This window comes from Palaemon carinicauda, chromosome 25 (assembly GCF_036898095.1).
Source record: "Palaemon carinicauda isolate YSFRI2023 chromosome 25, ASM3689809v2, whole genome shotgun sequence".
Taxonomy (NCBI): Eukaryota; Metazoa; Arthropoda; class Malacostraca; order Decapoda; family Palaemonidae; genus Palaemon; species Palaemon carinicauda.
In genome coordinates this window covers 12,188,786-12,212,187 of record NC_090749.1, presented here as the reverse complement: position 1 = coordinate 12,212,187, position 23,402 = coordinate 12,188,786, and positions in this window count along the sequence as shown.

The following is a 23,402-nucleotide window of genomic DNA, read 5'->3' as shown; positions in this document are numbered from 1 at the left end:
GGACGTTACCCGCATCGGCCTAGCAGATTCAGCTGTTCTTCTGTTGGTTTTTGTCTTGGTATAAACCAGAGGCTTCTTTTCGAAGATGGAGTCAGGTGGAATTCAATCATTCAATTCGATTATTCTTTATCAAACCCTTCAGAAATGAAAATGAACTAATGTCTACATATGATTTATCTACTTCTAAATGACGTCACGTTGACTGGCCTAGTTTTACAACTATGAATTATAAACACAAGAAGCCTAATATGACAAAGACTATTTTAAGGATTAGTTTTTGTCCATATTTATCATACTAAATGATCTGGCATTCTTAGCTCTACTTATGTGATTTCTATTTCCTATCAATGAAGCTATTCATGATTATTCATTTATTGGTTTGAGTAATTGAAGGTTGAAAGTTGATAATAACTCATCAAGGATCCGACTTCGAGGAGGATTTATAAGTCAAGGTCTTTTGGTCAAATGATATCATTGGCATTAGAAATAATAATAATAATAATAATAATAATAATAATAATAATAATAATATCAGTGGAAGTAGTAGCGATAAAAAAAACCAAGGTTAAGATGCTAAACTAAATGAATAGATATGATTGTATGCATATATGTATAAACCTCTTCTATACATATTTTCTGTAGTCACTACGATATGAAATGTCTGATTCTGAAAAGATGACTCAATGCAGATTCCCACTGAATAATTATGCATCTGGTACGTGGAGTGTCACAGAGAAATTTGCATAAGAACAGATCATCTGTTATGTGTGATATTGTCAATAGAGGATTGAGAAATATCATTAACTAGATGATCCGATAGTATAATATATGCTCATATGTACTGTATATATGTGTTTGTGTAAATAACTTTAAAGTTATTGCAAGTCCGAACAAAAAGATGGAAAAGAATAGAAGAAGAAGAGGGAGTGGGTCACAATTACGAAGGACAATATAGATCCTCTTTTGAATAACTGCTTTATCAAGTCAACTTAATATATGAGAGAGAGAGGTGAGAGAGAGAGAGAGAGAGAGAGAGAGATTCTACATGTAAAATCAATGCATGATAAAGAGGAAATATATCATGCAGAGATGGCTAATTCAAACTCAATATGACACTGTCTCTGATCTGAATATTCTCTCTGTCCGTTGCATCAAGTTCTCTCTAATATTGAGAACTGAAGGGAAGCAGAATAAATGTATATTTAGGATATTCAGTGATTTACGAGCGAAATTGCTTTTACTTCACTTTTCTCTCTCTCTCTCTCTCTCTCTCTCTCTCTCCTCTCTCTCTCTCTCTCTCTCAAACTTGATTTAACTACAAATTTTTAGACTTTTTCTCCTTTATAACTCGAGTCCTTCCACTCGGTGTGTCATGATCAGGAACTCCAAATATCAATTCTCTCTTTCCCATTTCCTTCATAAATTCGATTTTTGTCTCTCGTTTTGTGGAAGTTTCGGTTCTTGCATAATCAAGTCTAGTCTTCAATGCAAAGTTTATTCCATCCTGCAAAGCTTAACAATGGTTCCAGAGATTGATTCTCCCATTTGGCTTGCTTATGAACTTCCATTAACCAGCATCATCAGGAATTTCTTTCTTTATTTCCTTTATTCAACATCCCATTTATCTCTTCTTTGCTTAACCGACTTCTGATTACAATTAAGCGACGACCGATTTCCTTTTTTTTATTCTGGTCAAAAAAAAAAAAAAAAAAACTATTCAGAAGCGGTTGCCATTTCGAATTCTGTCGCTTCGATATGTTTGTTTTAACTCGACTTCTTTGGTTGACTCTCTGTCGCAACTAATGTAATAAACACAGTTTTAATCCCCGCCAGAAAATATTTTCATAAGATTTAACTTTTTCAAACATTTCGTATAGCAGAATCTGTGTCTATATTCATGTTTTGGAAAGATACCTACTTTAATGGAAATGAAGACTGAAGCTTTTAGAATAACACGGACGAAAATATTGATTTTTATTATAATTTTATTAAGTAAATTATAATGAAACGGTGTAAATATGATCCCACATATTTTAAAAACTTATTATTCATAAATTCCTGATGTTAATGGAAGTCCACAAAGGAACTAATCTTTTCCTACTATTCCTTAATGTGATATAGAAACCTTTAAAAAGTTATAGAATAGGTAATGTTTGTTTGATAATAATCACGCGATGCATATTTGTCCCTACATAAAATACTGTAGAGACATTTACTCCCACAATCCATAGTGTTTCCATTGATGTATAAATGCCTCAATTGAAGAAACTCCTGATGTCCACAGTGTCGCTTCATTTGAGTTGAAAGCCTCAAGTGATTCTCTTGCTGATTAAAAATGAAGGGATTTTTTTAGTTTATGAAGCAATTTGATCAATGATGAAAAGCAGGTGTTGTGTAATTGTGCTCATCAGTTATTCCATATATATATATATATATATATATATATATCAATCTCCACAAAGTGTTGGCTCCAGACATAAGATTTCAATTTCCCCTTAGTCTATTCACACAGGGGTTAAGATTGCAAATTGCAAAGCATCACTCATTATTTAATCCTTCTTACAACAACGAAACTTGTATATCAGGAAATCATTGTTTCTTACAAAAAGGGTTTGCTGCAATCCTTAATAAAAAGAACTTGAAGACTTTGGTTCATTTGTATTTCATTTGATTTCTTTCCCACTTTTCTCTCTCCCTCACTTCCCTCCGTAATCTCATCCTTTGCTTCATTAACTTTTCATTTCCATTGCTCCTCTTGCTCACCTCCCAAAGGAGAACGTAATGTAGGGAAGGAGACGAAGGATTGATGCATTTATTGTTTGATAATATTTTCCTTTCAGATTTCCGCTTCCACGAAAAGTTCTAAAGAAATTTCTTTTCCCTCACAAACTCTAATGAAAGATGTGAAGTCTATTTTGGGATATTCATCCTAGAAACAGAGTGACATTGTCTCTAAAAATCAGCATTGTTGTAGAATATCAATAACTTTTCTTTCATACATTTTAAATTTTTACCCATTCCATCAAATCATTATTTGATTATGCCATTGGAAAGGATGTGTGTGTGTGTGTGTGTGTGTTGTGTGTGTGGCTGTAGGAGGTTAAAGACATTAAACATGAAAACTACAAAGAGAGATTATTGTCGTCTGATCCTAGTCATCGTTCAATGGATAATTGGGATCTTCAATTTCATCGATCATTTCGCATGAATTAATAATATCATAAATGTATGCAATAAATAATAAGGGAAGAAATTATAATGACATATGAATTGATGATATTTCGGATCTGTTGTTGATAATACATTGAGTAAAGGCAGACTATGAGTCAGCGCTTTAGTGAAGTAGAAATGCCAATCTTAACCTTTGATTCAATACACTCCCAACTTTGATATTCTTATCAGACCTCTTCGTGAGGTCTGTTTACGAAATCAAAATAAATAGAGAACAATATTGTTTCTTGCTAATAAACAGATAAGGTAGAACATGACTTTAAAGTTCACTACACCAATCTATCTTTATTAAGAAAAACTTGTTGAAGAGATTTCTCAATTAGGACCATCCTCTTTGTAGGGTGGACAAAAGGATCACCAATTCTTATCTAAGATGATAGAAAGGAATCTTATGTGCTTGTTGGATGATCTCAATGATCACCATAGAGAGTAACTGCATTCTATTTTCCCTACTATTCGCCATGTCTTAAGTCCTTTGGACAATTCATAAGTCTAGTAATTGCTTGGACTTCGTAAACGTTGACTCCCCTGGAATTATAACAGGCAAGCCTGGTTCTCCAGTTTGGACGTCTGTCATGCCTTGCCTTCATTGGTAATTAAGACCGAGCAGCCTGTCCCTGTGTGTCAAAGTCTTGTAAGATTATACATAAAATACCAAGTAAATATACATCAAATGTCAAGCAGACTAGAATCGCATTTTGAGAGAAATTCAGCATTTGAATTTATCATAATTGTAAAAAAAGGGTTAAGTTCGTTAATCCCTTGTCATGTGCTTCAATACCAAGTGAGAGACAAACTCTGATTCAATGATGATTGTAGACGTGCTTATCTGGAGAAGCAGGGGAGGGGGCCCGTCATCTTTCGAAGGATAACAGATTAGCTTGTAGATTTTACTCAGAGGACTTAGGCTTCAACTGAAAAGGAATACAATTTAGCCATAAAAGAAACCATTTCTGGTACAAACCAGGAACATAAGTTGTGGGCTACCATCTGCACTCTTTGGTGTAGACTTAGCAGTTTCTCCTTTACTTAAACTAGATGGCTCTTTCACTCACTGTCCAAAAGAAAAGGCAACCCTTTTGGTTGATGTGTCTGACAGTGAGCAAAGTAATGAGAAATTTAATCTTCCTTATTCCAGTTTCTGGTAATATGAAATAAAGTTTGATGTATTTTAGCATTTGCACATCAGGTCATATATATCTTGGTCTATTGCAGGCAAAAACATACTCCCTTTAAATCCAATCCTGACTTTTAATTGCAATAAAATACAAAATGGTTGTTTTGCAAGTCTCTGGCAGTTTGTACAGGAATCCAATTAAACCTACGGCCTCGACACGATTGGTTTCAGGTGAGCTCTCAAATCTCTTTTGGCAAAAACAATGTTAGATATCGCCCTGAAAAGTAAAACCCTATGCATATCTATTTTACCCTGTGAGTCAATTGTTTTTGTAGGTGTCAATGGAAAAATTGGTTCCAACGGCCTTCGGTATTCAGCAATAGTGATTTAAACATATCATATTCAAAAAGGAAATAATGATTAAATTTACTTTTGATCAGAAATATATTGGTTACTTTTTCACTCTATATAAATTATTCTTTCTCATAGATCTTTTACCACATATTTTATTTTCATGCTTTGTTTAGAGAGAGAGAGAGAGAGAGAGAGAGAGAGAGAGAGAGAGAGAGAGGGGAAACTTCAGGCATAAAACCCTTCAGTGTCAATTCCACTTAGCAAATTAATATACTCAAGCTTTTATAACAGGCCCTCTGAGTTGTTTAGTCTAAAGGATATTCTTGAAAATACAAATAGTCACCAGTGCCACCTGAGTACTGTATATTTATATATATATATATATATATATATACGTATATATATAGTCATATATATATATATATATATATATAATTATTAAAGGGATATTTCAGAAAGGGTTTGAACAACAGAAAGAGAGAGAGAGAGAGAGAGAGAGAGAGAGAGAGAGAGAGAGAGTATTCTCTCTAAAAAGTAGAATTAGTAGATATCTACTTTCTGGACTCTACTCTTTTGTTTGGCAAAGCCAAAAATAGATAGCAAAATCCATCGAGTAAAAAATGCAGAGAAAAGACAGCACATTTTGTTAGGACAAACATTGATCGCTTCACCTCGATTTTACTTTTACTATCTCATGTTAATATTGACACTGATCATTCTCAAGAGCCTCCAACGCAAACAACAGTTTTCAGAGGGAGAACCTTCGACAAAACAAGTTATTTCGTCTTTTGTTTTTTCCTTGTCTGGTATGCTTTTGAAGACGATGTCTCCTGCACTGCTTGTTTCAGCGCAACACATTTAATATTATGTATTACATAAATAGTTTAACAACTTCCTTTCAATTGTCTAACAACTCATTGCCATAAGGAAGTCTTTGTGAAAGAGCCAGAGTGGATGAAGGAGGAAATGGAATGGAATTGGAAAGCAAATTCTTATAATTGATTCTTAATCTATAGCGATGTTCATTTCATGAAATTTGTTCCCATTACATAAGACCTACTTGCTATGGATATGTGGTGGAATAAATGGATGTTTTTTATATATTTAAACAGTTTTTTTATAGGAATTTCTATGACATTTTTTTCTACTTGAAATGATGGTAATTATTGTTCAACTGATTTCAACTGAAATGGAAGATCTTTACTGTTTTACGCACTCACAGAATCTCCGATTTTATTTTCAGGTTAATGTCGTCCTCATCAAAATCTTGAATATTCTGTTGGGAGTTTCACTTAAACTTATCATATATCACCTTTCACCTGGTCTTAATATTGGCACAAGGATTCTGGGAATAGGGTTGCAAGCCCCACACCCAGGACCACAGGATGGTCAAGTGAAGGGAGCTTCCACAGCCACAACAGCATCTGATGTGAAAAGACTCAAAATGGCTCCTTGATTGTTTTTTTTTTTTTTTCCTTCTTTTTATTCAGGTCAGATGTGATGGAAGGATCATCTGGTCAGATGTGATATTGGAAGTTTAAATATTCTATCTATTCAAGATATGAGGAAGATTTTACTTCATTTCTAATTGGAGTCACATTGTGCAAGGTCATCTCTTCGCCAGGAGCAAAGGATGTTGACAGATGCATTCACTGTTGCGTTCATAGATATGGTTCAAATTTCTCTCTCCCTTTTTTAACATATAAATTTATATTTATAGTTATGAGCGTGCATATGCACTTACATACATACATATGTATTTATATTTCAAATATTGAGTTAAAAATAGTTTTCAGATTTGAAATAATTATTTCCTGGAATAGAAAACCTGTACTTCTGAATCGAAACAAAACTTGACATTAGACTTGAACCCTTCTTGTAGTTCAAAATATTTGAGTCAATTTTTGGCTTCTCTGTACATGTTCCAGTTGAAACTAGTTTCTACGAGAACAAAAGGTCCACCTTAGAACAAAAATGCTCAGCATATACATTAATGAAATAACGTCTCGTGTCCCAAACAGCTCTTCCCACCCTCCTCTCCTTCTGCAGAGACTTCTTCCCAATCACTTGCATGAACTCTTTTAAAAGATTATCTCTGAACATCTCTGCAGTTATTCGAAGCCATTTGGATATCTGGACACAGGATAGGAACACCACTGAAGGGGGATTTCTCACTGGCTCTAAAAATCTCGATGGACATCGTAAAAATATCTTCCATTGGAATCATTTTGATAGGAATTTTTCTGTCATCATCTAAGGAGACGGAGGTATAGATTTTTCTTCTTCTTTTATATTTAAAGATAGAGAGAGAGAGAGAGAGAGAGAGAGAGAGAGAGAGAGAGAGAGAGATTCCATGTCGTAACAATTCCAATTGTGTCGTAATCTTCATAACAAGTTACATGAAATTGAAATAAAGTTCGAGATCTCCATCTGGGGATTTTAGATTGGATTAAATGTCAAATATTAAATCAAACCTGGTTGAGAGAGAGAGAGAGAGAGAGAGAGAGAGAGAGAGAGAGAGAGACTGTAAAATGGCAAATGTATCCAAAATTACCGTTTTGAAAAGCCAAGGAAATTACTAACTTGTTTCCACTGAATAAAAACATGTGAACTATTATATTATGTAGGGTGAGAAACTCTCTCTCTCTCTCTCTCTCTCTCTCTCTCTCTCTCTCTGTTTTTCTTCTAAAGAAACAAAAGATAGTCACTGGAGACTTATTCCTATGTTATGTTGACAAATATTGAGAATGTCTCAAGTTTATAAAACTCCTCGTTACTGATCTGATGGGAAAGTGGCCGAAGTTAGTTGAGTTTTTTGAAGCAAAGTTAGAGATACGAGTTTTGGAAGAAGAAGAAGAAAAGTCTGGTTCCTTCACCTGAGACCTACGGATAATAATGATAAGAATAACTTGAGTTACATCACTTATGTATGGAACACCAAACCTTTAAGACTTCCATCTTTTATTGTCTATATCTGCTCTATGAGAAGAAAGGAAAGATTCTCTCTCTCTCTCTCTCTCTCTCTCTCTCTCTCTCTCTGTATGTATGTATGTATGTACTTTCCATGCAAGACCAGTGAAAAAAACTGTTAATTTTTCTTTATCATTGTCGTTAGTCTTGAACCGCTTTAACTCTTTTTCGAAAAAGTGTCCCTGCCAACTCATGTTCTTATAATTTACATTTGTGTTTTGGCCGATTTGGAAAGTTTCTCAGTAATGGTGAAATTAAAGATATAAAGTTTTACAATCATAGCTGAAAAGGATCAGTTTGATTATTTCTTTTTAAAACCATTCCATTTAAGAATCCGAATCTTAGTTAGAGAGTAAATATATCAGGGAGACTACTGCTATTGTTGTTTACTTAATTATAATTGTTGTTGTTAGTATAATATCTAACGTGATTATAATTGCTGGTCGTTTTATTACTGAAAATGTACCAAACTATAAAATATCAACCGTAGCAGACCTTAAAAGTTGTATATCCATTGAAGCAATGTTGCATCATCGTGTTATTCGAGGACATGGCCTCTCGTATAATGTGGCTATGTCCTAAAATGTCTCCTCAATCTTGGTATGTTGAATAGGAAGGTATATATATGTACAAAATCTTTCTTGCCAAGCACGGGTTGAAATACTGACTCAAGTTCATTACTTGCATCGGGGCACAATATAAATTCAGCGGCGTACTATTTGACTCTGCCATGACAGAGAGAGAGAGAGAGAGAGAGAGAGAGAGAGAGAGAGAGAGAGAGAGAGATTCATATCAAAGTCAGAGATGGTCAAACACGTTTTTCCATCATGGCCGTCACCCTTGGCTGGTTCGTTAATATAGAAAGGAAAAAAGTCCACTTTTTTTGTGGAAGCGAATAAATTCACAAATAAGTTTCCTCCCCCATCAAACTTCTTCCTTCCATGAGACTTTTCTTTTACCTATAGAAAAGAGAAAACTTAGACTTTCCCCAGAAACGCTTCTTTCACTCTTTGCTTTAGATATATTTCAAGATAATAATTAGTTGTACTTATAACCTGTCTCTTTACAAAAGGGAAACACCTTCCGAGCAATATCATTCAAAGGACAATAATTATCCCAGGGATGAATGACACAGAAACGGAAATTTGGAAGAAGAAAGATGAGAAATTTATAGATTCTGAAAGATTTTGTTCCTGATTTCTCAGTTGGTTTAGATAGACAGATGGATGGAGGAGCTGAAAAGGAATTTGTGATCGGCGAGAGTTGACAGGTGTTGGTTGAGTTGATGCTACTTCTGTTCTTTTATCTGCTTTGTAACTTTGAACTCTTCATTTGAATGTGAGACTGTGAGAAAAGAACGGTAGAAAGAGAGAGAGAGAGAGAGAGAGAGAGAGAGAGAGGGAGGGGGGGGGTGACTGTATAACAAATGTTTAGCAACTGAGTTAGTTGTCGGATTTCTAGTATGTGATCAGTTGTCGATCTAATATTGACGGTGCAGCTGCACAAAGCTCTCTCTCTCTCTCTCTCTCTCTCTCTCCTCTCCCTCTCTCTCTCTCTCTCTTTCTCCTCTGTTTGTAATATGCATATCTTTCTCAAAACTTTCATACGATACTCCATCTAATTAAGTTACGCTTCAGATAACATCACACCAAAGATACATCCGTTTCCCTCAACCGGAAAAGGTCCTTCCTTATTCCTTTGGTCTTATGTTGTCTTTATTTACGTCATGTTATCAAAATCTGAAAAGCATAAGAACCCAAAGCAACGATGTTCCAGCCCATTAATCTCGTTCTAACTTTCAACATTAGAGCCAAAGCGTCTATAACTCATCACGTTCAGTAAGCACAGTAAACTTGCAATAAACATTCAATAGATATGCAATAAACCTTAAATAAACTTGCAATAAACCGGCTCCTCCTGAATTATGAGGAACAAGTTTCATGATAAAAATTTCAAGGGAACAACTCAGTACGACGACGACGCCAAGAATTTTAATGTTGTGGAAGAACTTTAATAATTATTTCAGATGTAAAGTTTTAGACTATAGTGAAAAGGGCCACGAATACGAGACAGTCAAACATTTAGTAGCGCTCTCTCTCTCTCTCTCTCTCTCTCTCCTCTCTCTCTCTCTCTCTCTCTCTCTCAAGAGATAGGATTATATCAAGCAACGATAAAAAGAAGGAAAACGGGGTTCTTTATTTGATGTGATGTTTATCTCTGTTGATGTTACTGTTTTGAGAAGCGATTCTACTGTCACTAGGGATGTTGATATGGTGAATACTTTTATTGATGTTGTTAGGCAATATTTTGATTACGTTTCCCTCTGGGAAGAGTTTATAATTATATTGTGATGTTTTCAGCTTTTGTAAATTTTGGTCAAACTTTTCCATTTCAATTGGTACCACTTTTAAAGAAAGGATTCACTGAATAAAAAAGAGGCTGTACAGAGTTATAGGAATATACTACTTTCGTTTCTTCTTCATTGTATTCTTTATATTATTATGTCGATTAAATTTACATAAGTAAACATTCATAGGACCTTCTTTGAACATCAGACATCCTAGTAATATTAGATGGAGACTTATAGAATATTCATTCCTGCATCTTTCATTCGGTTTATCAATGACATTTATGCATTTCTAAAAGTGCTTCATCTGACACTTAGGTTCAATGGAAATTTATTTCAAGGCAGAATACCCTTGTAAAAGTCACACATGATTCTGATTTATGCAACTCAATTAAAAATTATCAGAAACCTTTCAAATGTTTTATCTATATCAACAAATATATAAACCTTTTTATTATTATAATAATTTTTACTCATTTTGAAGTTCTTCATGATACAGATTATTTTCAAAATCTTCTTTGATTGAAGCCTTTCATATCGTTATGGGTTAAGCTCAATTACTGTCTTTACTTCACAATCTTTATTTCTTCATCTTTTTATAGGCTGTTCAGACGAGTTTACACCATTGCCCATCCCATCGGCCTTCCTTTCCAAAGAATCTTTCTGAAAAGAAGTTTATGGCAACTCTCCTTTTCCTTGACGACTCAAACGAATTTTGATTTAGAAACATTTTATTTTGAAAGAAAAGTTCCAAGATATCTTTATTCATTTTGATCTACAGAATATTGGATTCTTTATTACATGTAATCAATGGTATTGCAACATATATCCTCACTCCATAAGCTTAACACACACACATATACGCACGTACATACTCACGATGACTTGTGTCCTAGAAAAACTTACCAAAACCCGAATTTTCTTTGGAATAATAAACCAATTGACAACAAACAGAAAACGCCCCAAAGACGAAGCACAACGATCAAAAGTAACAACAAATAGGTTCAGATTTTCGGCAAATTTTGAACATTCTTCTCCTTTCAAGTTTATTGTGGGTCGTTTGAAGCTTCTAAGCGATGAATGTCTCCTGTCAGGGAATCTCAGAAAACACATTTTCCCTCTGATATACACAATGATGTGACAGTTTCTCGGATAGGTGCGATGTATAAGAGGACACTTTCAAAGGCTAAATTTTCCAGTTTTTTTATTTTTTCCTTTACTGTTGAGATTGAGTAAAATCATCAATTCTGGACAGATTTCCGAGATCACTATCAATTCACTAAAAAGGAGAAACATCATAATTATATATTATTCAATGTCCAAGGAACCTCTTCACACCCACAGAAGCACCAGGAAGGCAATTGCTTCTTCCATCAAAAACCGTCTCAAGGTTCGTCTTTCCTCATGAATTTCTTTGACCTTTACTTGAGGGATCGAATTTAAAAAGAAGTAATTACTCTTATTATACACTCGATGACGTATGGAGTTCGTTGCTGAAACTCTCTCAGACGCTTTTTATTTGTTTCCTTCTATAATTCTAAACATATTTCAAAACTGATGATGCCAAACATCGTGATGGTAAGTAGATTCAGCATTACTGTCCCCTCTCTTGAGAGAGGGATAGGGAATGTGTGTGTGTGTGTGTGTGGGGGGGGGGGGAGGCATACATCTCATTACATCTAGTACTTTCTAAAAACAACTATTCCTATTTACTCGTTGCTATATTCCCTGGTTCTGTTCTTTTATATTTTTCTTTGAAAAGTGTATCAAAAGAAAATAAAAATTCTATTATCGTGAATAATGACTGATAAATACTTTGTTTCATCTTCAATGACCCTTAAGAAATATTAATTATTGCTTTAAAAGGAATCCAGTTTTATAAGTTATATAGTTAATAAGTTGGCCAAGGCACCTGCCACCCGTTGAGATACTACCACTAAGAGTTATCGAGACTTTTGACTAGCCAGATCTTACTACATTGGATCCCTCTCTGGTTACGGTTCATGTTTCTTTTGGTTACCCCAATAGCAACAAATGGTGCCGTTTATAGTCCACTGTAGGACAAAGGCCTCATATATGTCAATCCATGGATAGGATTTGGCCAGTTTTCATCACCGCACTGGCCAAGGCGGATTGGCGATGGTGAGAGATTTTCGTCGGATCGCACACAAAATAAGGAAAAGCAAATAGTTATCATGAGGTCAAATCCCTTTGGAAATTCCATAAAAGTATTATATTGATGATAGAGATAAATATAAATAACCTCTGAAGATGAATTCATTTGATTGGGGAAATGATGATAATGGAGAAAGTCAATGTGGTTCGCAATCTCACTCTTTGTGCAAATAGGATGGACAGAAAACGGATACCTGATGCTTTCTAGAGCCACCCCTTCCCAACATAAGAAATAATTTCTGAAATAGTTAAAAAATGTTTCCCAAATACGAAAAAATATACCGAAATAAAGGTTACCCCAAAGTCTCTTTGCTTCATTTACGAGGTATTTACAAAATACTGAATAAAAAGAGATGGATCATTCTCCAATATCAATAAAAGTGAGTCGAGATCTAATGGCTTTTAACATGCATCATTTGACACTAAAAGCATTTTAAATTTATTGACGCAAGAGATAATTTAACTTCAGAGAAAATATAAAAAGGATTTATGCATCAAAGGTTTAGATAATTAGAGAGTGTGAATCATGAATCAAGAAATTCAATATTTATAGATGAATATTTGATGTTGATCCATTATGGCCAGTTTGCATTTATATAATCTATATCTTCAAATGAGGATCTTGTTTTATCTCTTATTATTAATGAATGAATAAATCAGATGAAAATATCAGACGAGTAATGATGATTTTCCAGTATCTATCAGAATGTCTACTTAGAAAGACATAATATATATTATATCTATTCTGAATGTAATGAAAAATTATTTTACACATAACATCATTTATTTCTAATAAGACAAAAAGGTGATGTGATCTGGTAATATGGAAGATTTTTCATTCCATTCATGTGATCAAGAAACTTAGATATTAGTTTGATCATAAGAGATTGTAGTTATAGGAGAAGATGCATGAACCTATATAGAAACAACATAAAATAAGGTAACAGCATACCCGCTCCCAACCAAAAAAAAAAAAAAAAAAAAAATAGTAATTAGTATAAATGAAACATGCGTCCTGTCTTATATCCTATTTGCTAAAACACACGTAGACCATTTCCCGGACAACTGTAGTCGTAAAAGATCAGTCAGTCGGCCACGATAATCCTTCCATATTGAATATAGAAATGTGGATTTGACCTTTGATTTTAGAAGGAAAATTTAATTAGATTATCTTTAAGTTTAGTGTGCTTAAATCATTCATGTGTTTTTTTTTTTTTTTTTTTTTTTTTTTGCTAAATTATTTGTGTAGATATTTTATACAAACTAAAGGTTTCAAAGCGTAAAAGCTTTTTGTGATTATGAAACTATCTTGAAATTACGTCGTATCAAAGCCCAAGTTTCATTTTCATTTAGTAGTAGATAAATTGGAAGACTTAAACCAAACATTTCCCTTTGAGTTGATTTAGAAGAAAAGAGTGACAAGGAGAGAAGGAGATTAAGGAGAAACTTATTTGTTCATAGCATTGCTTCTTTTTACGATTCTTGGAAAGCGTTTTTATTTGTAGGGGCTCAACGAACCTTGTAAAATAAAACGGATTATAATAATTTTTCTTTTTTTCGCATTTATCTGAATTGTACCGGTGAAGAAATTCTTATTGGACCTATTTTCATAGGATTCTTTCGATTTCAAACATATCTGTACTATTGTTTATACCCTTCCATACTCCAACCAATTGTTTTTACTCGTTTTGCAAGTGATATTGAATGAAAAAAAAAAGTTATTCTTTTCTGTTAAACTGAAAACTTTCCCTCGAGTGATAGAACAATTTCTCTTAAAAGTTAATATTTGTCTTTCATAAAAACTCTCTTTCTCACCTTGAAAAAAAAACGCCTATCTAGAAATAAGCTTTCAAAGAAGATCGTATGTCCTCTCTCTCTCTCTCTCTCTCTCTCTCTCTCTCTCTCTCTCTCTCTCTCTCTCTCTCTCTCTCTCTCTCACTATGAGTTTGAGTGTTTGTGTTTTTTGTCCTTGTTATGAAGCAAGAAGAACCATTTTATAATGACCAAAGGTGCCAAGAGAATGCAACCAGGGGAAACAAATTAAAACCACCTTCAATTAAACAATATACTCATCTATTAAGTTTCCTTTCCCTGAGACCTAACCATGGTTTTCTCTGAATTACTATCACTTATTCGTACTGGAATGGATGATAGGAACTGAACAGCCACATAAAGAGACTCTCCTTGAATCCATTTGTATCAACATTGCTTCCTACCATCCACTTAATCTTCACAACCTATCGGAAAGTAATATTCCTTCCCAGATGAACCATTTGGGATATAGATGGCTTAAACACTCACCCACTGAACAATTTCTTTCATCGATTGGTAGTTTGAGTAGTTGTTATGTAGCAGTAAGAAGCGCCGAGTGTCAGTATAATGTTTCCCTTAAGATCTGATGCATCTCTTGAACAGTATTGGTTTCGTAGAGCGTTTACTAAGTTAGAATTCACCATTGTTTGTTGTAATGTGGTTCCATAATAAAGTGGAGGTTTTTGAAAGCAAAGTTCATCTTTTTTATTCTATTTCCCCAACTTTCTTTTAAAAATATATTTTAAGGAATTTGATATATTCAATATTGGAGTAAGATTCCTAGACATAAATTGCTCACAAAAGTTAAATGTCCTTTATTTCGTCCCTTTAGCAATTTTTCTTAAACTTTCTGCACATTGAGGAAAATTCAAATGAATTCCATTAATTTCTGATAGAATTTTGGGATTCCTGTACTCAGCCAAACAATGCAATCCTCAAATGATCCATGAAGTGAATGATTAATTGGTAAGTTTAAATGTTACTCATGAATGGCATTGGCAAGGAACTGTGACAATGCCCTAGCAGTGTAATAGCCTAAAAATTGACCTTATATGCATATTATCAACGCCTAGGATCAGGGATGGCCAGGCAATGGCTGCTGATGACTCTGGAAGCAGACTTATAGGGTCCTCCAAACCGCCTAGGCAGGAATGTTTCCAATAGGTAAATACGATCCTAAATTGTCCTCATAACAGAAAATTAATATATCTGTCTTTTCTGTTTTCATTGCTGTCAGAACCTGAGGGCTGGAGAAATGCTGCTTTCAAAAAGACTTGAGTAGCAGTGCCAAGTAGAGTTATAGATTTATTAATATTATTATTACTAGCCAAGCTACAACCCTAGTTGGAAAAGTAAGATGCTATAAGCCCAAGGGCTCCAACAGGGAAAAATAGCCCTGTGAGGAAAGGAAATAAGGATATAAATAAATGATGAAAATAAATTAACGATATATCATTCTAAAAACTGTAACAGCGTCAAAACAGATATGTCCTATATAAACTATATTGGCAGAGGATAAAGTCAGAGAAGTATAGAGGAAAGATGGAAACTAAATTGACGAGGGAAAACCATTTATTTTGGATCTTATTTGAAGGTAAGGATAGAGGAGACTTTTTAGCTATGATAGGCAGCTCTTCTAGGAGAAGGACACTGCAAAATCAAACCATTGTTTTCTGAGTCTTAGGTAGTGCCATAGCCTCTGTACCATAGTCTTCCATTATCTTGGGTTAGAGTTCTCTTGCTTGAGGGTACACTCAGACACAGTATTCTATCTTATTTCTCTTCCTCTTGTTTGTTAAAATTTTTATAGTTTATGATAGGAGATATTTATTTTAATATTACTGTACTGGGTCTCTCTCGGTACTGTGTGCTACATCCTTTGTTATAATGGGTACATCATATACAGAAATTAACAGAATACTGTCATCATACTCTTCTGGAGCTTTGTCTAATGGTAATCTAGATAAAGCATCGGCATTACCCATCTTTGATGCTGGACGGTATTCTATATCATAGTGGTACGCGGCTAACGTAATTGCTTTTGGACCCAATATTGCTAATAAAGGTTTAGGATCTGTAACAAGTGTGAACATTTTCCTACTGCAAAGATGAATATGAAATTTCTTAATTCCATACACTAATGCTAAACCTTCTTTTTCTATATGAGAGTAATTCCTTTCTGCCTTGTTCAATACTTTAGAAGTAAATGCAATTGGTTTTTCTGTTCCATCTGCAATTACATGAGATAATACTGCACCTAAACCTATGTTGGATGCATCACATACTAATATAAATAGTAAATCCTTTTGATAATGTACTAGGAATGTGGGTGATGTTATTTCCTGTTTGATTCTTTTAAAAGATTCCTGACACTCTTTTGTCCACTTCCATTCTACACCCTTATTCAAAAAATTACACAATGGATGTACAATTGTAGACAAATTCTGAATAAAATTCCCATAAAATGGTAGTAAACCTAAAAATGATTGTAATTCCTTAACATTTTCTGGTACTTTTGTTGATTGTACAACTTTAATCTTCTCTTAAGTTTTGTGAATACCCTTGCCATTAATTACAAAACCTATGTATTCCACTGAATCAACTTCTAAAATACCTTTGCTCTTATTTACTCTAATATTATGTTCTTTCAACTTCTTCAGAACTGTTCGCAATCATTCTTTATGTTCTCTTGTGTCTTTACCAGTAATGAAAATATCATCTATAAAATTTAATACTCCTTGCATTCGTGAAAAAAATCTTACCCATAGTTTGTTGCCATATAGCTGAACTACTTGCAACTCCATAAGGTAATCTCTTTGCTCTAAACAAACCTAAGGATGTATTTACTGTACATAATTCTTTTGAACTTTCATCCATGGGAAGCTGTTGAAATGCTTGTTCTAAATCTAACTTAGAAAAAACACTACATCCTGACCTAGTTGTAAACATGTCTTTCGGATTTGGTAATGGATGTTGAGCTACTTTCAGTTGTGTATTCAACGTTACTTTGTAATCTCCACATAACCTAACCTGACCATTTTCCTTCACAATAGGTACTAATGGAGTAGCCCAATCTGAATATGTAACCTTTTCCCATAGATCCTTATTTTTCTAATCTCCTGATTTCTGTTTCAACTGCACTTTTCAATGCCTACGGTACTGTTCTGGGAGCACAAAATCTAGGAGCACTGTCAGGTTTCAAAACTAAAATTGCCTTTGCATTCTTTATTGTACCTACTTTATCTTCAAATACGTCTTGAAAATCTGATATGTTGTTATCCACAGACATTTCCTTTTTGTGTTCATCTTGTTTACCTGTAACCTTCAAAATACTAGGCCAATCTAATTTCAAATACTGTAGCCAATCAAGAGGTAGACCACGTAAACGCTGGAGGGATGGAATTGAAGAGATTCTGACAAAGAACAACATGCCAATAATTGTACAGCTGAGAAGAGATGGAAATTTTGAAAACAGAATTGAGTGGAGAAAACAACTGATTCCACTGACAGGCGGAAAGCCTACCTGGGAGTGGAAGTAAGTAAGTAAGTAAGTAGTCAATCCAAACCTAGCAAAGTTTGTCCTTTACCTTATACTACTGTTAATGACATTCTCTCTAATTTCTGTTCTTTATACCATTCTTATCACCTATTACCTGAATATAAAAACCAATATAACCTTTCAAAACTCTATTTGTACCTTCTAATAACAAACTAGGAAAGCTATTGTTTTCTCAGACATAATTGATACATCGGCTGCTGTGTCAACTTGTATCAGAATCTGACTTATCCTGATTGTCATGAACATTTTCCGCATTATTCTCTTGACCAATAATATCAACTGTAGCATTTATTTTCTTTGCGTACTGTTTAGGGAATCTACAAGCCTTGTCAAAATGACCCTTATTTCTAAAATTTTGGCATGTTTGTCCAATAGCAGAGCATTTCTTTGCTCTGTATGTAAGATGATCAGTTTTACCACACCTCTAAAACTTGAGATTTTCCTGTTGTTTCTGTGTATAGGCCGGATTCAGATATTTATGAACATTTGTGTTAGGCACTTTTCTATGACTAGGCTTTGATATATTTCTTCTCTGATTCTCATTGTTTTCCCATTTTGAACCTCTTGTACTAATTTTAGAATATTCCATTCTATTACTTGTAGAACTACCTATTATGTTTTTTTGCCTAACCGAGGTTTCTAAAGCTCCGTCTATTATCAATACCTTTTCTAATGTTAAATCTCTGTCTTGCAATAATTTCTTTCTTAGCTCTTGTGATGTGCAATGTGCAATAACTTGATCTATGATAACATATTCTAATTCTAGAAATTCACATGAAACAGCTAAATTCTTTAGTCTAGTCAAAAATGCATCTAAACTTTCATTTTCTTTCTGATATGCCTGTGCTGTAAATTGATACCTTTCAAAAAATTTATTGACCTGATGAGCAAAATATTTGGTAAGAACCTTAATTGCAGCTTCACTTGTGTCATCTCTAGGCTGCAATGTCTTAAACACTTCCCGAACTTCTCTACCTGCTGTATGAAGTAATAATGCCTTCTTTTGGGCATCCTTCATATTCCCAAATGCTTCTAGATAAATCTTAAATTCCTCACACCACTGTTGCCATCGTGTTGCAACAGAATTGGGTTCAGCTGTGATGCCAAATCGTTCAGGATGTTCAATGGCAAGAGGCATTTTGACTGCATACCTTGATACCTTGAATAGGTCAGGCTACTGTTCTAAAGTCACTTTGTAACTTCCTACCTTTTTTGTATCCTACCCAACTTTAAAATTCACTTCGTTTTCTTGTTTTGTTTGCTAGTGTTTGATGAAATTCTTCTGGTCGGCTGCATAGGAAATACTCATTGGCCTTTTTCTTCTGCTTCTCTTGCAATAAATTTTTCTTCTGCTGCTCTATGATCTCATAACAAATATAAGAGCATCGTTCTCAAAAGACTTAAATCCTACTGCAGTACAAAAGTAGAAAGAATCACATCCTATCTTCGAGGTAATCAATAAATGTTTGAACCCTATCATCAAAATACATTATTTCAGTTATGTACAATCTTAAACATGTTTTATCAATGCAATATGATGCAATGTTGCGCTCAATACACGTAACATTTGAGGTAATACAGTACATTATTACAATAATACATAACAGCGTTCACTGTAAACCAAATCTGGCTTCGTTACTTGGTTGTTAAGGAAACTTTAACAATTAATATGGGACATGGTATATCGTCTCTTGGGTTTCATAATAGCATGGCATTGATGATGCAACAGTAATATTCATGAAAACAAGGTTAAATGTGCGAGAATTAAAAGAAAATTATGGAAAAAGGAATGATAAGGATACCCTTTGTGTTTTGTACAGGGAGGCAGAGGATACTACTGAGCATTTGGTCATGTCATCCATAAAACTAGAAAACTGGCCATTTTGGAGAATGATTAAGTCCCTAATTTGATAGACAAAGAGGTGTATTTCTTTGAAATAGGTTTTACCTGGAGCTTCAAGGATACTGTTGGTACTTATATAAGCATCATTCAGAACCTACGGAAAAACAAAATTAGCAAACAGAACCATTTGCTATTCATAATTTCCACTCTCTCTCTCTCTCTCTCTCTCTCTCTCTCTCTCTCTCTCTCTCTCTCTCTCTCTCTCTCTCTCTCATTAAATTGCCACTGTATATAAGGAAGAAAAGATTCGATAATTGCTATAGTTTTCAACTACTCGCTATCTTTTCTTTCTTCCCCTAAATCTAATATTAGAAATATGAGATAGTATTCGTAAATATAATTTTTTTTTTATGAAATCTTATGACAGGAAAGAAGAGCAGATCTTTCTCTATCCTCTCAAACCTAATTTGAAAAAGATCAAAGATTATCATAGGATAAGAAGGAATAAAAATGGAACATTTTTTAACATATAGACTTAGATAAAGGGATGATATAGAATTAGATTTCATTTAGTCCCCCTCGAAAATCAAGACAGTAACGATTGAAAACTGCGTTGCGAGTTCTACTTTTTTTTCTGCAAAATCTATAGAAAATTGCATTAATTAATCTTCATTATAGTCAACGGAAATAAAGTTTTCACGATTGTATTCTGTCATTCAGTTTCTTTACTTATTGATTACTGATGGAGCAGGAAAGGCTTCCTCCAATCTCAGTGCACTCTCAATATTAAGCAAATTCCTGACGAGATTGGGTCGGATGGAAATATATTCTATCATCCTAATGATGTATTTTCAAATATTTCGGGCTATTCAACTTTTTAAAAAATTGTTTTTTGTGTTTATAATTATTTTCAATAAATTTGAATGAAAATTTTATATCATGGTGGAAGATTCAGTAAAAATTGACATATATAATTATAGAAAAAGAAATCAGAATTTCAAAAAGAGCGTGATCAAGTTGCTTGGAAGCTGCTGTATGAATAAATCACCAAAAATAATGAAGATTAATATTATTGAAAACCCTCTTAATTGAAGGGTTGAAAAACATTAATTCTAAACGTGATTGTCTCTTTCTCTCTTGCATAGGGGAAATTGATGGTGATGTTAAATATATTATCATTCCAGAGTATGTACTCTTAATGATCAGCTCACTACTTTGCGTAATCTCTGAATTTAAGAACCATCTAATTTTCCCAAAAATTAAAAGGAAATTTTTCCTTAGCAAACTTCAAGACAATGTAAAATATGTTTTATACATACTATTGATTTCATTTTTTTCTGTAACTATAACACCAAGATTTGGGTTATTGCAACATACTGATTAAACCAAACTCTTCCCTAAATTTACCAGATTGTTCCATATTTGGGGACAATTTTCTTAGACGCCATGAAAGGTGATAGTGTATTACAGCCAACTCTTCATATAGGCACGGGCGCCATGACAATAATAATAATAATTGTTGTTTTGTTGGAGTATTATAACCAACTCTTGTTGTTGCCTTTCCCTTGGTCAGCCCGTAGAATAAGAAGAAAGACCCATAAGAATCTATGTATCAACAAACCTGAAGACAAAATATCAAATTAAGAACCATATATAGATACTGAATATAACTATCAAACACTAGCAATATTAAATTTTCCAATATTTTTTATATATTTATAATAATTATATACATATATATATATATATATATATATATATATATATATATATATATATATATATATATATATATATATATATATATATATATATATATATATATATATATATAATGGATTTTGAGCGAAGCGAAAAATCTATTTTTGTGTGAGGTAGCCATGTCGTCCTGATGGAAGTTCCTAAAGCATAGCTTCCTAGGGTATATTTGACTACAGTGATATTCCCAGAGAATTTTACCTTAAGGTATCCAGAATTCTAACTCCTGGAGCGAATATCCCTAATTAAATCTAACAGGGATATCGCATAATATCAGGGGACGTATTCTTGACACGCCACATAGCTATATTCACCCCGAACAGTATTAACGCTTCCAGGGGTTACAGTGGCAAGAATCTAAAAACGAGAATGAAAGGAGAGCCATTCATAAGGTATCTCTCCGATCCCATTTCGAGTGTGTATATGACGATAACAGCAGCGCCAACTTTATTCCTTGTAGCGATACACGAGGTACTACAGATACTGTATTATAGGAAGGGGTCAATAAGCCCTTTTTTTAAATTAAAAGGAAGGGTGGGTCCATCAGGACGACATGGCTACCTCACCCAAAAATAGATTTTTCGCTTCGCTCAAATTCTGTTTTTTGGGCTCAGGCCATGTCATCCTGATGGAAATCTACCAGAGCATTACTGTATCTGTGGACTCTTAACTGGTGCCATACCCTCAAGAAAGTATTTTCCTGGTCCGTCTTGACCTAAAGACATATGATGTTACCGTCATACATCATTTCATCTAAGCATGAACTATGTTAGTGCTTCCTGCCCCCTACAGAGAAGAGTCTTACTAGACTCTGGAAAAAGTGTAGAGGAGTACATATTATCTATGGATGACAAAATGACAAGCTTGTATAGTGGTCTCGCCCTTTACTTTATAAAGCAAAGTTTGTATAAGAGTCACCAATGCCATTATGAATTCCTGACTTCTCCCCCAGCGTGTCTACTCTTAATAAATTATCAGACAACAGTTGGAACAAATTTTGCAACTCTACCACCACCCCCTTAGGGTACAACGTTAATCTTTCCTAAGGAAGGGTTAAAGCAAGTGGATTTCTGCTTGAAGAGAGGAATAGTCTTAAAAGACGTTCCATGTTAAAATTATCCATATTTTAAACTTAATGCTCAATACATTTCTAATAAAATGAGTGTGGGCGAATAAGACGCAAGGTTCACTAAGAACTAGTTTATTAAAAATTTAATAAACATATATATCAGTCAGCATTTATAAAATTCATAAAATGCGGATGATATCCAATAAATCATAAAGAACAGTAAACAGAAAATATTGTTTCGTCTAAAAGGAAACAAATTTGCCACTTTAATCGAATTATTAATAATGTTGATACAGTCTGTATTACTGTTTATTTACATTAGCGTAAAAAACGCTTGGCACATGTGTCCGTATTATGCTTAGTTCACCAAATTCAATGGAACAGTTCGTTAGGATACGTTAGTGGCCTATCACTCAGTTTGTAGTAACAGTCTGTGACTCCACACCCACCCTCTTAACTAATCGTCCCAAATTAATTTCACTGTTCCTCGCAGATTTAAACAGCAGGTTCAAGAACTCTACCTGCTGCTACCACAGACCTCTTGAGTTGCTCCATTTGCTTTGCATAGTGCATAGAGAACACCTTGGATGACTACCAGCCGGTGTACGAACGAAGATGTTCAAATTCTATATTATTAAAGAAATTTATAGAATAGGCAACTTTCCTCGGATCATTTCTTGCTGGTGTATAGTCTGGATCCGCTCTGCAAATAAAATACGTGAGTTTCACCCTTAGTTGTTTCAGAGATAAATTTGAGCCCAAGGTTTCTCCTCTGAACAGCTGTCCTCCTCTAAAGTCTGAAGTTCTATGAATATAGACCTTTAAGCACTCCACTAGACATAGAAATGCATCTTCCTTCAGAGGGCAGATTCTCTAAGGGCCCCACCTGTTGGTGGGTAGCTCGTTCTTGGCAAGAAACGTCGGGTCTGGAAACGGATTCAGTTCTCCCCCTTTCAAGAACTGAATGTGGCCTTCCTCTCTCGAGAGCGCCACTATTTCACTAACTCTACCCCCGAAGTGAGTGCAAATAGAAATATAACTTTTGGAGTCAAATCCTTCAAGGCACACTCCTCATTGTTCATTATTGAGGCATAATGAGGAACCTTATCTAGTGTCCATGAAATGGGTCTTGGAGGCGCTGAAGGTCTAAGCTTAACACAGGCCTTC